The 9,764-nt window shown below is 36.7% G+C and overlaps 1 pseudogene; it reads left to right on the top strand.

Moving 5' to 3' along the window:
• The first annotated feature begins 216 nt into the window (after positions 1 to 216).
• Positions 217 to 521, top strand: LOC111522522 (annotated as a pseudogene).
• Positions 522 to 9,764: the final 9,243 nt, after the last annotated feature.

The raw sequence follows: 9,764 nt of genomic DNA, 5'->3' as shown, positions 1-9,764 counted from the left end.
ATAAGTAAACAAATAAAAATAAAATATAAATAAGTAAAATAAAATAATTGCTATTAGTGCTAAAAGACAAGCAGGAAATAAAAAGGGGGTGACGGTAGAGTAAATGACGATGGTGTGTGTGATGGAGTATCTTAGAAAAGGTTCTGAGTTGGTGACATTTTGCTAGCTTTGAAAGTTTGAAGAAAAGCATTTTAAGAAGAGAGAATAGTAATTGAGTTCTTCAGGAACTGCGCAAGGAGGAGGAGACACTGCTGCGGTTGAAGGCAGCCCTGTATGACCAGCTGAACCACCTCAAGGTTGAAGAATTAGCCCTCCAATCAATGATCAGTTCTAGAAGAGGGGATGAGATGCTGTCTTCTCACACTGTACCTGAACAGTCACATGATATGTTGGTGCATGTAGACAATGAAGCATCAATCAACCAAACGACCCTGGAGTTGAGCACAAAGAGTCATGTGACAGAAGAGGACGAGGAGGAGGAGGAAGAGGAAGAAGAGGAAGAAGAAGAATCAGATTCCTAAAGGAAGGGGAAAGCCAGGCTGGTCGGTTATACAAATTGCATTTCTAAGTCTCAGGCTACTTCTCCTCAAGGAACTCATCTTTCCCTGGGCCCTGTGATCTGCTTGAAAGGAAAGCAAGAACCATAAGGAGGATGTGTAGTTGCAAAAATGGCTCCATCAGTAACTCAAGCTTCAGAATGTTATGACATACAGAAAATCAAAGATGCTGTGTCTTAGCATTGAGCAATATGGGTGGTGCTGTCTGTAATCTGGTCAGATTCAGTTAACTGTTCAAAACAATTTCCTCTGAAATACTGTTGAGAAAGTCTGGCATTTGCAGAAAGAGCAGAGTTTAAATACAAGCCAGTCTTTCCAGTCAACAGTGCCTCTTTGAAGAAAACCAATTAAAGGCTGTTTGCATGCCGCTGAATCCTTGTGAGCAGTTAGCCCACAGTCTAGGACAGAAGGATGACAAGGGGAAGGACTGAGGGCCATCTGAGAGCACAAGCTTGCTACCTCTCAGAGGCATTGAAATATTGCATGCTATAAACTGCTTTGTGTAGCTGTTATTACCTCTCACTTGAGACATCACTCACTGGTAAAATGTTTTTATAAATAAATTATAAATAGCCATCAAAAAAAAAAAGAAGAGAGAATAGTAATTGAAAAGGCCTTGTGGCATGAAAGAGTTTCTAAGAACTGTAGAAGACCCGCAACTAGTAGAAGCATAAGAACAGAATAAAGAGTTAGTTAAAGACCAAGTAATGTAACCCACAATAATAAAATTGGATTTCCAATTTTCTTTCAATATGTTTTACAATAAAACTTGGGAGAACAGCTTAATACAATTTGCAATTTAGAAATATCACCCTGGCTGCTATGTGAATAAATTGGAGTAAGACAACAGTACAGGAAAAAAATACATGGCTTTAACTAATAATATAGCAATAACTATTTGGAGAAAGGAATAATTTGTTTAGAAAATATTTAGGAGATGCAACTGGCAGGATTTATCAGTGGATCCTATGTTGCTATTGTCATACTACCAAAGGCAGCTGGAATTTGAACTCCACAATGGCAATTTAAAAATATTGTCTTTCTATCTTCTGTGTCTAAAATGAGGCTCATCTAGCACACTCCAGGTCCTTAATAAAATTGGGCTAAATAAACTATACATACTTGGGTATGCACTGCAACACCCCAAGAAAGGCTGGGAATTGTGCCAAGAAAATCCAAAGCAAGCAATTATGTTTGTGGGAAATTCTTGGGGGAGATAAGCCACTCATGAAGACTGACTTGGGGCATTTTTTTCCAAGGTTGCCATTTAGGAGGGGATATCTATTCCAAATCAGTGCTTACTCTTAGAGCAGTGGTTGCATAAGTTGCTTAAGAAGATTTACTTCATCTTACATCCACCCACCTACTCCTCCTAAGCTTCTGCTCTTTTAACAACATCTAGAAAATTCCCATTCTTAATCTGCAGGGACATAGTACCTAGAGGATGACTATGAAAATACCAGGGAGTGCAGGTGCATTCCCTGTAGGTGAGTAAATGTGAAATCTCCTCAAGAGAACCAATGCTTTGGGGGAAAACAAGAATCTGGGTGATGCTGAGGTCATGAAGTCTTCCTCTATGACAGTTTCTTCGTAGCAACAGAAGGGATTTTAACTAGAATTTTAAGAAATGTTCTACCTCTAAAATCCTATGATTCCATTAAAGTGAAAGTAGGTTGAGAGTAAAATTATCAGAAAGGTAAATTAAGAATGATTTGGGTAGCAATAGGGAGAAACAGTGATGTAATCACCATTGTGGGTATATACAACACTTAGAAATAATGTGAATTAATTTTCCTATTTTTAGGATATTGAGCTCACTTATTCTGTGGGATGGTGAGGAAGGAGTATACAGAAGCATCTTCACCATATAGATGGGTATATGGATGCCCAAGGACCTCGAATGTCATAAATAAATCAGTAGCAGAAAATATCAATATGTAGTAATTACATTGATTTTCTGTATGCATTGTTGCACACAGTAAACTAGGCAAGAAGAAACCATCAGGATCAGAGGAGGGCTGATCTCAATATTAGACTATTTTGAAGATCATTTGCTGCCTATTTCTCTCTTAATATACTTTAATATATTATTATTATATTTAATAATATACTTTAATATGTTATTAAAATATGTTAAAATTAATATATTAGGCCAGGCGTGGTGGCTCAAGCCTGTAATCCCAACACTTTGGGAGGCCGAGACGGGCGGATCACAAGGTCAGGAAATCGAGACCATCCTGGCTCACCCTGTGAAACCCCGTCGCTACTAAAAAATACAAAAAACTAGCCGGGCGAGGTGGCAGGCGCCTGTAGTCCCAGCTACTCGGGAGGCTGAGGCAGGAGAATGGCGTAAACCCAAAAGGCGGAGCTTGCAGTGAGCTGAGATCCGGCCACTGCACTCCAGTTTGGGCGACAAAGCGTGACTCCATCTCCTCTAAAAAAAAAAAAAAAAAAAAACCATAAAAAAATTAATATATAGTAATATATATTATTAAAGCATATTAAAAATATTTTTATATACAACTAGTATATATTTTAATATATTCTTTTAATTTACTTTAATATATTAGAGTATATTAAAATATATTTTATATATAATATAAATCATATATACTTATATATTATAATGATATATTTATATGTATTACACATTTCTGTTATAATATATATTATATATATTTGCTGCTTATTTCTCTTTTAATATACTTAGATATGGGGTGTTAGTGCTGTCAACTGAAGAATGATGAGGTTCATAAATTTGGAAAGGAGAACCTTTATTTCTCTTAGAGTTGCAGCCTGTATGGTGGCTATTATGACAGGCTGGGAAATATAGCCTCTGGCCAGGAGCCAAAAACAAATATTTCGAGGGAATGTCAAAAGGAATATGTACTGAGTGAGGTGGCCAAATACATAAGCTCAATAAGCTATAGGAGGAGTCATGAATATTTATGAAAGGAGAACCATGTACATGCACAATTGTGCTTCATGCCCCTTCATGAGTAACATATAGTTGGTCTCTTGTGAGGAAGGAATGCTGGTTAATTGTTGTGTTAAAACCACAAAAAAGAGGGACAGCTTCAGTGGTTGGTTGATATCAGCAGTGGAGTCTTTCAAAAGAGCAAGTTTCTATTTAGCACTTAGGTAGGAAAGTCTAATGGCAGGTCAGTGAGGGCGGGTATGTAAGAAGGCACGTCTGACTGCCCATCTTGTCATGGCTGAAAACTCAGCTTTTAAGGTTACTCTGGTGTCCCCTTGGCCAAGAGAGGGTCCATTCAGTAGCTTGGGGAGCTAAGGGTTTCATTTTTATTTTATTTCTTAGTGCCTTTGTTCTAACCACAGCTGAACCACTTACTAGCTATGTAAACCTGGGCAACTCACTTACCTCTCTCTGCCTCAATGTGCCTGATTAGTGCAATGGAAATAATGATAGTACCTACTTCATAGGTATTGTAGTGATTAATGCATATGATGCTCCCCGCATTTTTCCCAGACCCACAGTCCTGTTACATTATTGATGTATCACTATTTTTAAATCCTTCAGCTATTCTCAGAAGGCTGTTTTCTAAAATGCCTGAAATTTTGTATGAATTTTGTATACGTAAGTTCCACAGTAATGCCCTATTTCTATGGCTCCCATAATAGTACTTTGTTTACACCTCCAGTAAAAATTTTAACTCATTACATTGTAATTTTTCAGTTTGTATTTTGCAAAATATAACAGAAACTCTAAGTTTCTTGAGGTCATAAAGTATGTCTTATTTACACATCTAGTACCTAAGGTAGTTCCTAGCATGCTATGGTCTTCAATATGTGTTTGTTAAATGGATGGATGGATGGATGGATGGATGGATGGATGGATGGATGGGATTATATGGATTTTTATTGAATAAATAAATCATTAGACTTTGAAAAATATTAAATACCACAACATCTAATTGTTTTTATTAATTCATTTAGTCTTTCCCTACTCTGCTACATAATTCCTAATTTTGCTTTTTAGAATCCTTTTATTTAAAATACATATTTCACTCACATTTATTTCAAGCAAAATTCTCTTCACTTTTAAGTTTCTTTTTTGCTTTTCTATTTATTTTCAAAGTTTTTACTACTACTAACACTAATCTGTTTGAAATGAAACATATCAAGCCTCACCTTTCCCATCCCCTTCACAGAGATCATCCTCAAGAACTATAAGAAAAAGTAACTGGTTTTCCTGACTTTCTTTCAGGAGTAAAGGGATTCAAAATTTTGGAAGTTTATTTTAGTAATTTGTCACTCTCTGAAGACCCATAAATCAAAACAGCCTTCTCTGAGCTTGTTTACAAATGGTTCATCCTATGAGTATAAAATGACCAAGCTGTCTCCTCAATGCCCTGTTCAACCCTGACTTTAAAATGCTGTAATTATTGAGATCAAGGCACAGAAGAAACAATTTGTCCATCCACTGCACAGCTAAGACCCACAGTTCCCTAAGACATTTCCTTACATGCTGCTTTCTGTTTCTTACTACTGATCTCTGCACATTTTACATAGTTATTCCCATCATTATATCTATCCTACTGTTGCAAAAATAGGATGGTTTATGTAAACTTTATAACAACATTCCACCTACCAATTACTGTGACAGTCTTGGTGCATTCAGGAACTATGCGAGGAGGTAGAAGAAGCATCTTCTACCATCCACTGTGGAGGACTTTATCCTCTACATGTTGGTATGTATCAGTTTCTGCCCTGATGTAACAGTAAACTAACTAGCAGCATGGGCTGTAACTACAAAATATCAGTCCTTTGGAGGCCAGGGGAAGCTGGGTAGGAACATAAGCCCTGAGGGAATAATTTAAAAGTTGATCTGTGCTTCATCCAAAGAGCATAGAAACACAACTTTTGAATTTCACAGAAGTAAGAAAAATGGTGAATCCTTACAGGATTTGGGGTGGAAAATGCTACGATGTACAATATGTATTCTCTAGAGTATGATGTGCATTTTCAATTCTATTGTCCCAGAGGACACAATAAGTTGTGTTGGAACAGCTAGTTAACCAGATGTTTTAAAAGATTTATATTTTATAACTTATACTTAACATAAATTGCAAAGGAGTAATTTTTTAATTACTATAAATATAGACTATTTAAATTATTTTGGAATGAATAAAAACTTCTAAATATATCCTGCCCCTATGAAGGAAAAACAATAGGAAAAGAGTTATAACATATTTGATAATGAAATTTAAAACTTATCAATGGCAAACACAAATATAGGGGAAAATGTTAGAAATTAAAACAATTTAAAATTATTAGAAAAATAAAGACAAGTTTAACAGGCAAATAATAAATAGAAAAAAGTAAATTTAAATAACTCCATTATATAAGAAGCACTTAAAAATCAGTCCTACTATGGCAAAAATAATAATGATAATAATGCAGTTTCAAAGTGGGCAAAAAACTTGAAGACATTTCTGTAAAGAAAAAATACAAATGGCCAACAGGTATATGCAAACATGGTCAGCATCACTAGTCATCAAGGAAATGCATATCCAAATACCAGTGAGATATTGCCTCATGCCTATTAGCATGCCTATTATCAAAAAACAAAAGAAGTGTTGGCTAGAATTTAGGGAATTGAAACTCCTGTACACTGTTAGTGGAAATAGAAAATGGTGCAGTCACTATGAAAAATAATATGTCAGTTCCTCAAAACATTAAAAACAGAGTTATTATATGATTCAGCGATCCCACTTTTAGGAATATGTCCAAAAGAATTGAAATCAGAACCTCAAAGAGTTACCTTCACACCCATGTTTACTGCAGCATTATTCACAAAAGCCAAGATATGGAAACAGCCTAAATGTCCATAGTCAGATGAACAAAGAAAATGTGTTAGACATCAGCTAGAATGGCAGAGTAGGTGATCTCAGTCTTTATTCCTCCCACAAGGAACAACAATTGGGCAAATATCCACAAATGAAAATAACTAGAAGAGATCAGGAATCCACTTAAGACATTTAAACAATAGAGCAGACAGAAAAAAACCTCAAGAAAAACCACACACACAAAAAAAAATGGTAGAAAAACAGTTTCATTTTGCCTGCATCATCTCCTTCAGGCTGGCAGTGCTCAGCATGGAGAGGGCAATGCTCAGCTTGCAGGTTCCCCTTGCAGAGAAACGGAGAGTGGAGTGAACCATCTTACCCAGCCTACTGGAGCATTGCCCAAACAACCAGCTTAAGTTTCACCCATCCCAGATTGCTAGGGAGACCAACATAGCTGAGAAATCTGTAAACTGCTGGTAACAAAGAGAAATGATGAGGTCTATCAGTATCAGTCATGTGGTAGGAATCAATGCAGTCCCCAATATTCTGATCTGAGCAGAATTCCATTAGCTTTCTATACCGAGGACCTCAACAGCCCTCATGGATGTGACACAGGATTCTTTCAGTGCCATTTTGCCAAGTGGAAATCTCCGTGGCCAGCAAAACCTCTGCTGAGGCTTCACTCAGGTCCCCTGAACTCGTTCCACTCACTCGGCCTGGCAGGCTATGCTCCACTCATGCTTACTCACCCAGATCCCCTGACACCCACCATAGCTCAGTGCTCAGCCCATGCCTGCTCTGGGTGTGCTATGACTGACTTCTGCCTTGAGCACTGGCATCTGGATGAGGGGTATACAGCAGTGCCCAAAAACTCAAGAGATGCCAGCAACCATGGAGCTCAAAGAGATGTTACAGTTTTTGCTCTGGGAGTCGAGGTCTGAGTCCCCAGGAAGTGTTACAGTTCTTGTTCATTCTCACTACCAGCAGTGTCAGCAAATGGGGATGTGTCACAGCTCATTCAGTCCTGCTGCCCACAGCTCAGCAACTGGGGGTGTGTGGCACCCTGCAATTTTTTTTCACTCCTGTAGTTTGGTGAACAGGAGCATGTGTTACAGCTCTTTTCACACCCACTGTTCAGCGGGTTCTGGATTCTTGTCCCACAACCAAGAGGAATGAAGCATGTGGACACCACAGAGTGAGCAAGGCTGATGAGGTTTTTATTGAGCGGCAGAAAAATTCTTAACAACAAGAGAGTAGCCAAAGTGGGTAGCCCTCTGTGTGAGAGTGGGGCTGAAAGCAGAGAGCCATGTGTGAGGCCAAGTCTGGGATTTTTATGGGCTTAGAATGGAGGAATCTGAGCTGATTGGTCCAGAGGCAGGCCTGGAAAAAGCACCATTTGATTCCTTAAAGGCATTGAGGAAGTTCTTAGTTGGGTTGTGGACTCCACCTGGAAGTGGTGGCTCAGTTTTCAGGCTTCAGGTTGTCTTTGGCTTGAAGGTTGGGATTCACCAGGGACTCATCCCTATCTGCCTAGAATCTGTCTCCTGCCTTTATCAGCTGCACATACCACACTGCTTTCACTACCAAGGAACCCACAATGATAATTGCACAAACTACAGTACGTAACTCCACAGAGGACTCCAGCAGGTTTAGTTACTGACAAAATCAACACCCAAAGATCACAAAGAAGCAGGAGAACATGACATTACCAAAGGAACAAAATTAATTTCTAGTAACCAACCCCAAAGAATTGGAGATCTATAAATTGCCTGGAAAAAAAATCAAAATAATTACCTAAGGAATCTTGGGGAACTACAAGAGAACACAAATAAGTAGTTTAATGAAATCAGGACGACAATCCAAGAGCAAAATGAGAAACTCAATAAAGAGACAGAAAATATTTTAAAAGAACCAAACAGAAATGTTGGAGCTGAAAAATACAACAGCTAAACTAAAAAAAAAAAAAAATGTAATAGAGGTTTGAACATCAGACTAAATGAAGCAGAATAAAAAAAATAAGTGAATTCAAAGACACAGTATTTTAAATCATCCAATAAGTGGAGATAAAATTTTTTAAAAAATGAATAAAACCTACAGAAGCTATGGAATATCATCCATAGAGCTTACATTAGAATTATAGTAGGTTCAGAAGAAAAATAGAGAGAGTATTAGATAGAAAGCTTATTTAAGGAAATAATCATGGAAAACTTAGCAAATATCAGGAAAGAAATGATCATCCAGATGCATGAAGCCTGAATTTCTACAGTCAACTCAACCAAAAAAAAAGAATCCACAAACATACATTATCATCAAACTGGCAAAAATCAAAAACGAAGAGAGAAGCTTGTAAGCAGCAAGAGAAAAGAAGCATATCATATGCAAAAGGACCCAAATAAAGCTATCAGTGGATTTCTCAGCAGGAACCTTGAGGATCACGAGAGAATGAAATAATATATTCAAAGTGATGGAAGAAAAATAAAACTGCCAGCCAGCAATATTTTGCCAGCAAAGCTGTCCTTCAGAAATGGTCTCAAAAAAAAAAAAAGAAAAAGAAAAAAAAAGTTGAGTGAATCTTAACTATTGCCTGCCTTACAAGAAATTCTAAAGGGGGATTTTTAAGATTAAATAAAAGGCAGCTAATTAGTAACTTTAAATATAAAACTAACTGGGAAAGTATATGTATAGTTAAATTTAGAATATTCAAATACTATAATGGTGGTGGTGTAAATCACACCATCATTATAAAGTTATAAGATGAATGTATGAAAAATGACTACAGCTATAATAAATTCTTAAGACACATAAAAAATGTAAACTGTAACATCAAAAGCAAAATGTAAGAGAAGGGAAGTAAAAGTACAGAGCTTCTTTAGCAATCAAAGTTAAGATATTATCATCTTTAAATGAACTGGTAAAACAGGAAGAATACTTATGTAAGCCTCATGGCAACCACATATTAAAAACCTATAGTAAATACACAAAAGATAAACAGAAAGGAATCAAAGCACACCACTGGAAAAAAAAATGATCAAATCACAAAGGAAAACAACAAAGGAGTAATAAAGGAATAAAGGATCTACAAAACAATCAGAAAACAATTAATAAATTGACAATAGTAAATCTTTACTTACCAACTATAAATAAATTTTTGTCAATCAAACGACAGAGTGGCTGAATTGATTTATAAAAATAAGATCCAACTAAATGCTGCCTACAAGAAACTCACTTCACCTTTAATAACACACACAGACTAAAAGTAAAGGGATAAAACAAAAATATTCCATGAAAATGAAAACCAAAAAAGAGCAGTAGCAGTTACATGTATATCAGACAAAATAGACTTTAAATAGTGTTACAAGAGACAAAGAAGGTCATTAGATATTGGTAAGAAAGTCAA

Source organism: Piliocolobus tephrosceles, chromosome 6 (assembly GCF_002776525.5).
Source record: "Piliocolobus tephrosceles isolate RC106 chromosome 6, ASM277652v3, whole genome shotgun sequence".
Lineage (NCBI taxonomy): Eukaryota > Metazoa > Chordata > Mammalia > Primates > Cercopithecidae > Piliocolobus > Piliocolobus tephrosceles.
The sequence above is the reverse complement of the archived record's forward strand: the minus strand, read 5'-3'. Positions and strand labels throughout refer to the sequence as shown.